This window comes from Macrobrachium nipponense, chromosome 1, assembly GCF_015104395.2.
Source record: "Macrobrachium nipponense isolate FS-2020 chromosome 1, ASM1510439v2, whole genome shotgun sequence".
Taxonomy (NCBI): domain Eukaryota; kingdom Metazoa; phylum Arthropoda; class Malacostraca; order Decapoda; family Palaemonidae; genus Macrobrachium; species Macrobrachium nipponense.
Window position 1 is genome coordinate 153,583,545 of NC_087200.1, and position 8,007 is coordinate 153,591,551.

Below are 8,007 nucleotides of genomic sequence, written 5' to 3' on the forward strand. Positions count from 1 at the left end.
CTCAGGGGACAGTGGAAATAAAAATTATGATAGAAAATGGGAATGGTTCCTGATACCCGCCTCCCAGCGGCGGGAATGGGTACTAACCACCTGGCCGACCACTGCGTGTGTCGGAAGTTTTTTAAATTCTGTCGGACTTCAGAAATACAGCATATATATATGCCTGACAAGGTAAGTATGAACAAACTTTATTGTATCATAACAATATCATTTTTATGATGAAATTTATAAAATAAAAAACAGGAATTTTGGGATATTTCTCATAGAAAAATACTGCAAATAGGTGAATTTCCCATGAATAATAGAGGGATATGTTCCAGAGAGAAATCTTCAAATGCGTGAGTACGCGAATCCAGAGGACGCAAATATGGGGTGCCCACTGGTTATAACACCTATTTACTATTCTAAGCATGTTTTGGGTTTCAGTAACTTGGAGTATGTTTGCTTAACCCTGGATAGGTTAGCAGGGTCGAGCATGACCCGAGGGGTGTTTAAAAAAACATGTTTTTTTCCCATAAATCATCGTCTATCTCAAATTTGGGTGTGATCAATCTGCAAGAGGATAGCAGAACACACACTACAATCATGTCAAAACTTGCATTTGCCTTGCCTTTGTCCTTTCCCCTTTTCTGAGGATTAGTTTGTTTTGAACATGTGTGGGATACAAAGGCAAAGTTATCAAGTAGTGATTTCCTGTCTAACACTGTTGACTCTGGGATAGTTTTATATTGTTGGCAACTCTAGGTACGTGGTGTGTGTACATTATCATGCCATTGGTTGTGGCTGAGAAGAGTTATATAACCATTTATGGCCAGCAGGCAGTATTCTCTGGGGATGGATGTCATCAACCTATTTCTAATGGAATTATAAAGTGATTTTGATGATAATTTAGAGGTTGCTGAAAACACTATATGGAAAGAAGCCAAGTTTGTGTAACGAGAGTTAGACGCAAGGGGGATGACCTTGAAATCCTTACGACACAAGAGGGGGAGAGAGGGGATGGGCCTCTGCCTTTTCTGGTGACAGATTACATGAGCTTATGTCAATAAATCATGACACATTGTAGAGAGAGAGAGAGAGAGAGAGAGAATATTTCTGATATGAGAGTAAATTACATCTTAGTGCAAGTCTTTTTACATAATTCCATTCTAGGATAATATGAGTTTATTCTATAAAACAATTAGCCTTTTCCTATTTAATTTAGGTAACAAAATAATTTGTGAAATTTTAACAATTTTTTTGGCCAAAGAAACATAACCTTTTTTTTTTCTTTTTTTATTTTGACCTCTATGGGTCCGACACCTTTTCTGGCAATCACATATTGTAAATAATAGTTTTAGGAAGGATTCCCTCAATTTTTGTGTGTATTTTTTTTTTTTTTTTTTTTTTTTTTTTTTTTTTTTTTTTTTGTTTTTTTTTTTTTTTTTTTTTTTTTTTTTTTTTTTTTTTTTTTTTTTTTTTTTTTTTTTTTTTTTTTTTTTTTTTTTTTTTTTTTTTTTATCGCATGTTTTGTATTTTTTGTAAATATTTTTGTAAATTATTTTTTTATATACTTATTTTTTAAATATATTTGTAATTGATATTTAATTTGAAGATGGGTATGATTTATCTTCTCAGTAGTGTTTGGCAATGGTGAAATTGATTTTAGAAATTAAAATGTGCAGCATAGCTGCAGTTTTTGAATTTTAACAAATTTTTCTGGGCGCTTGGGTTGAGCTCGACCCCACAAACCTTTAAAGGGGCACCAAAATAGCGATACCTGTCCAGGGTTAAGGTAGTTCACATGATTATGTTAGAAAGTGGAGAGACTTGCTTGGGCCAATAGTTGGTCATATAAATGATTTGATTTTTTCCCATATATTCTACCCATAGGGCCTAAATTGAACTATAATTTTTATTCCTGCATTCTTCAGTACAGTACAGAAAAGTTGGCTTTGTGAGATTTTACATTATTTATGCAGAATTCATATGTATGCTGTTGAGTTTACCTACAAGCAGCACATTGTTTTTGCAGGTATGCAATGATGTCTGTAGCAGATATTTTGCGTATTCCTCTGAAAGAATTATTGACTGAGGGAGGACTCTTAGTAATATGGTGTACAAATAATGATACTCAAATAAAGGAACTGAGAGAGGGTCTGCATAACTGGGATGTAGACTTAATTGCAACTTGGTTCTGGTTAAAGGTATGTTTAGTGGCTGACTTTTATAGAAGTAAGGTACATATAAGTTATATGCCAATGACACACAATTCTATTGCATTGTTAAAAATATTGAGGCTACAAATAGAAAATTAAATGAAGTTCTATCGACTATCAAGCAATGGATGACTTTGAAACAGTTGAAATTGAACAAAAAAAAAAACTAAGCTTATGATGGTCAGTAAGGAAAGTAACTTAAGGAGTCTGGGTGTTAATCAGGTGTGTATAAATGAAGATTGGGTTCAGACAACTGATAGGGTCTGTGATCTCGAGGTGTACTTAGATTCTGGCTTGTCACTCAGTCTACAAATTAATAATGTAGTGAAAGTTGCTGGATATCATCTTAATCCTCTTGTGCACAAGCCAAAAATATAAGGTTGTAAGGTATATGACTTTCCCCCCGGGCCAAAAAGAGCACGCGCATGGAAAAGTTTTTTGGAATGATTTCCTAAAGTAGTCAGAACATCTTTACAAGGCTTAAAAATAATAAAAACGATGTGATAAACTTGAAGTTTTAAAGAAAAATCGTAGATATTTTTTGGAAATAATCATGAAAATATAATAATTAGGTTTGGGTAGTTTGTTTTGTACCTAAATTGTGTAGAAATGTTTGATCTCTCATGTGGAAGCAATAATTTTACTACAAATGTGTTAGCTAACGAGCTGTAATTGATTAAAAATGCTAATTTTTTATGGAGTGCATTTTCAGATTTTCCAACCTACTTATGTTGATGATTTGTATTGTAGCTAAGTAAGCTAGCGGCATCAGGTTTGTTTCCTTCGAGATTCATCATCTGTCGACCCAGTGGCATCAACTACGTTTTCTATGATTGAGACACTTTTTTTTTGTGAATTTTTCCCAAAAATAACTTACATATGATGTGCACTTATGGAAAAAAATTTATTGATGCGCTATGTGTCATCAGATCATGAGAGGGTTAAGATTATAGCCTTTGTGAGGAAATATCTTTATGAAAGTTCTGTTACGAATCTTGTCAACAACAGTGTTATAAACCGCATAGTTTATTATAACTCGGTGTGCTATAAGTTACCCAATGTCCAGCTCAAGAAACTACAGAAAATTATGAATAGAGCTGCTAGACTAATAAGAAGGTGTTGCTCCATGGGACAGGATTACCCGTCTTCATTGATTTGCTCTGGCTTCCGGTGAAGGCTAGAATAATAGTTGGATGGTTCTAGGCAACATGATTGCAATGTCCTACATTAAGAGGTTGGGATGATACTCACCTCCTCTCAACATAGTAATGCTAGCCATCCTTCAGTGGGGCAAGAAGGAAGTGGTACTTGTCTGCCATTCACCTTACGGGGTCTCTCAATGTAATAGTAGACTTCCTATCGAGGAAAATAATAGCCTCAACAGAGAGGAGTAACAACAACTCTTTTTCAGAAAATAGCCAACATACTTTCACAGATGGAAGTGGACCTGTTCGCCACATATGGGAATCACAAACTGCCAGGCAAGCAACAGCAAGAGATGCCTTCCCATAAGACTGGAAGAAACGGAGGGATATACCCTTTTCCTCCATTATTCCAGATTTCAAAGGTGTGGAGCAAACTCCTAACCTACTAAGGAACAGCTTACTTAATAGCCCCATATTGGCCTAACAGGCATTACTTCTGATTACTTTAACAACGGGCAAAGAGATAAATTCCAAAACGGTCCACTGTTTTATTCCAGTCAGTAGCAGGGAAAATAGTGTAAGGATCCTCCTTTTATTGCCAAGACCTTTACAGGTGGATTTTCTTAAATATCATCTATACAGTGAAAATTACTTGCCCAAGATTGCTAGGTACCTAGTGAAAAAATTACAGATTTCATGTATCTGGCAGTATAAGTATGTATAGAAAATATAGTTGCACTACGTATATCCATACCGAGAGCCCAGTCAAACACAATTAACACAGGGAGCAGTCCAGTATTATCTGAAGGACTGTGCAAGGCAGAGTGACACCTGGACTTTGCTACAGTTTATTTGGTAAGTGCCATGTAGATTGTGACCCTGGCAGCATCATTCAGCACTGATGGTTTTACACCTAAAGGGAGGTCTTTCTTGTGATGCTCTTCAGACAGCTACCAAACTTCACATTGTTTGCTTCCTCTAGGCCTATGCAAGCAACTCTGAAGGTCTTAAGGAAATCAGGGCAACCTTTGATTGTTTTGAAGAAGAGCAACTAAGTCTGTGTGGAAGTTGAGGCATTGATTGGTTAGGTCATATAAACCATCCCTTTGAGGCAAGACTTATACATCAATTTTATGGCCACTGCACTGGGGCATCAGAGTCGGATGCTCAGGACAGTTCATAAGGGTTTAGCCTGATTGAAGTTGCTTAATGGCTCACCACTTCTGAACTGGTCTGATAATTATCTCCTTGTGGAGTGAACTTTTGCTGTCGCTCATCTCAAGGATTATTTTTGGAAAGAACGTAGACAGTGGCAATATTTCTTATTGGAGTTAAAAAGGGATAGAGGGTCAAAGCTAGAGGAGTGAGTCAGGATAGAGGATTCTCTTAATGTTCCATTATGGGGATCAACACCCTTTGGTTAATGAACAGATGAAGGGGTGGTCAACAAGGTTCACAATTTCTTTTGTTCCAACAGCCATGCTTCCCAAAAACATGGGCTACAATTTATGTCTTTATAACTTGGAGGTTATAATAGCTTCTGAAAGACTAGTAACAATAGTATATACTATATCCTACATAAGGAAGCTCAGGCAGAATAACTCACAATGTTGTAAGCATATCACAAGCATTGTTTGCAAGAAATTCATTAAAAGGAGTCACCATCCACAGCACTTGGAAGTTTTTATTAGAGGCTAAGAGTAAGGCAGCAAAGGCAATGGTCAAGTACCAAAGGACATCACAACCAGAAGCGCAATGAAGCAAGACATATAAAACTAACCTGGAGGGTAAGACAGTAACATTTCCATACTCAGTGAAGGTGCAAAGTAGGATGAGGAGCATTGATAAATATACCGTATCAGGTAAAAGGGAATTGGCTGTACATATGGGGTTGAACCATTCTTGCTTTTTGCACCTAGATGAGTCCCTGCATAGTAGAAGACTATTTTATAATGAATGTGTATGTACAAAAACTTTTACTGTCAAAACACTTTTCATGATAGTAATGTTCATATCCTTTACTGTACGATATTAGTATTGGCAAACCTCAGTAATAATAATACATTTTAGTTGAGACTGATGGTCAATGTGAGAAATATATGTTGTTTTGTACAAGAAAAAATAAATCAAGCAGCTTTATCCTTTCAAAGGCTGAGTAGTTTGTTTATTGTACTATACTCACTGAGACTATTTCTTTGCATAAACATATTTTCAGTGACTCCAGTGTTTATTTTAAAATTTTTGAGAATTTTATTTCCACAGCTGACACGAGGAGGGGAACCAGTCTCACCATTATGTATACAGGGTAATGGTAAACTACCATTACGAACGCATTCTACTAGCAATGGAAAAACGGGGTTTTAAAATGGCTGTTTGCGGAAAATTTACATGATGGTAGAGTTATTTGCAGTGTACCAAGTGGTCTGCATTCTCACAAGCCACCTCTTACAGGTACGTATTGCACAATAGCCATCAAAGTTTAACCTATTTCTGTCATAAACAAGTATGATGGTGTTCATGTGTACTATTAGAAAATATGCTGTCCATGCCATTAATAGATATATACAGCTGTTGTAGTTGAGGTAAATATATAATCAATAAATCCTCTATCCTATCTGCAGTGGATTTATGTATACAATGGGGATGCATTACATGTGGGAGAATGGTGGAGGCAGAATGCATCAGTGATTAGAAGACATGGAAAGGAGATACTAGGGGAAACATCTGGAATAGTATGGGAGGAAAAGGAGAGCTGGTGGTGGGAAGAAGAGGTGGGGGAAGTGGTGAAAGGTAAAAGGGAGGCAAAGAAGAGATTTGAAGAGTCACAGCTGCAGGAGGACAGAGAAAGATTAAGAGAAAGAAACAAAGAAGTAAAAAGGGTGGTAGCTCAAGCTAAGGCAAGGGCATATGAAGAGGTTTATAATGAACTGGAAACCAAGGAAGGGTTGAGTAAGATGCTCAAACTGTCAAAAGTAAGAAATAAAAGAACAAAGGACATCACCCATATTAAGCAAATGAAAGATAGGAATTGGTACGGTCGTAAAAAAGGAAGAAAGACATCCTGAAAAGATGGAAAGAGTATTTCGAACAACTGCTAAATGAAGAAAATGAAAGACTTGTAAGAGAGGATGGACAAGTAAACATGGGAATGGTAATGGGGATATCTAGGGATGAAGTGATACGAGCCTTTAAAAAGAATGAGAATGGGAAGGCAACAGGACCTGACTTAATCCCAGTCGAAGTTTGGAAAGCCTTAGGAGAGGAAGGGGTAGACATCTTGTATGATCTGATGGTAAAAATATTCGAACAGGAAAAGATACCATACCAGAAGAATGGCGGGAAAGCATAGTGATACCTATATTTAAAGGTAAAGGTGATGTCTTGGAATGCAGTAATTATAGAGGTATAAAACTAATGTCTCGCACGTTGAATATTTTGGAAAGAATAATAGATAGCAGGCTGAGAGAGGAAGTGAGAATAGGGAAGGAACAGTTAGGATTTATGAAGGGAAGCGGCCAAACGGATGGAATATTTTGCATAAGGGCAGCTAATGGAGAAATTCAGAGAAAAACAACGAGACCTGCATCTGGTATTCATAGACCTTGAAAAGGCCTATGACAGAGTGCCAAGGCAAGAAATATGGAGATGTTTGATGGGAGGAAGATGGTGCCGGAAAAGTATGTCAGAATTATTCAGGAGATGTACAGGAATGTGTATACTAGAGTGAGGAGTAGTGTTGGTGAGACGGATGGATTTGAGATAGGAGTTGGATTAACACCAGGGGTCAGCACTTAGCCCATTCATCTTCAACATCGTGATGGATGTAATGACCAGGGATGTTAGAGAAGCAGTGCCATGGTGCATATTATACGCGGATGACATTGTGTTGTGTTCAGAGGGGAAGGAGGAGTTAGAGGGGAGGTTGGAGAGGTAGAGAGCAGCACTTGAGGAGAGAGGAATGAGAATAAGCAGATCAAAAACCGAATATATGTGTTCTAGTATTACTGAGGACGGTGGAAGTAGCATAGATTGGGTGGGGAAGAAATAAAGAAAGTACAGAAGTTCAAGTACTTAGGGTCCGTATTGGAGATTAGTGGAAGCATGGACCAAAGAGGTGAGACACCGAATTCAGGCAGGATGAATAACTGGAGGTCTGCATCAGGGGTCCTCTGGACAAGAAGGTCCCTCTGAAATTGAAAGGAAAGTTCCATAGGACGGTGGTCAGACCAGCAATGTTATATGGAACAGAAACGGCAAGTATGAGGAAAACAGAGGAGAAGAAGATGGATGTAGCAGAAATGAGGAATGTTTGAGATGGATGTCGGGAGTAACAAGGGAAGATAGGATTGGATTAGAAATGAGTATATAAGAGGATCAACAAAGGTAGCTGAAATATCGAAGAAAATACAGGAAGGAAGGCTTCGATGGTATGGACACCTGTACGAAGGGAGGAACGTCATGTTGGAAGACATACGATGGAAATGGAAGTGCAGGGTAGAAGGAAGAAGGGAAGACCAAGAAAGAGATGGCTGATTGTGTAAGGGAAGATATGGAATTGAAAGGTATAAATGAGAACAAGGCACAAGACAGAAATCGATGGAGACGACTCATTCGTAATGGCGACCCCATATAAAAATGGGTTTAAGCTAGGAAGAAGAAAGAAT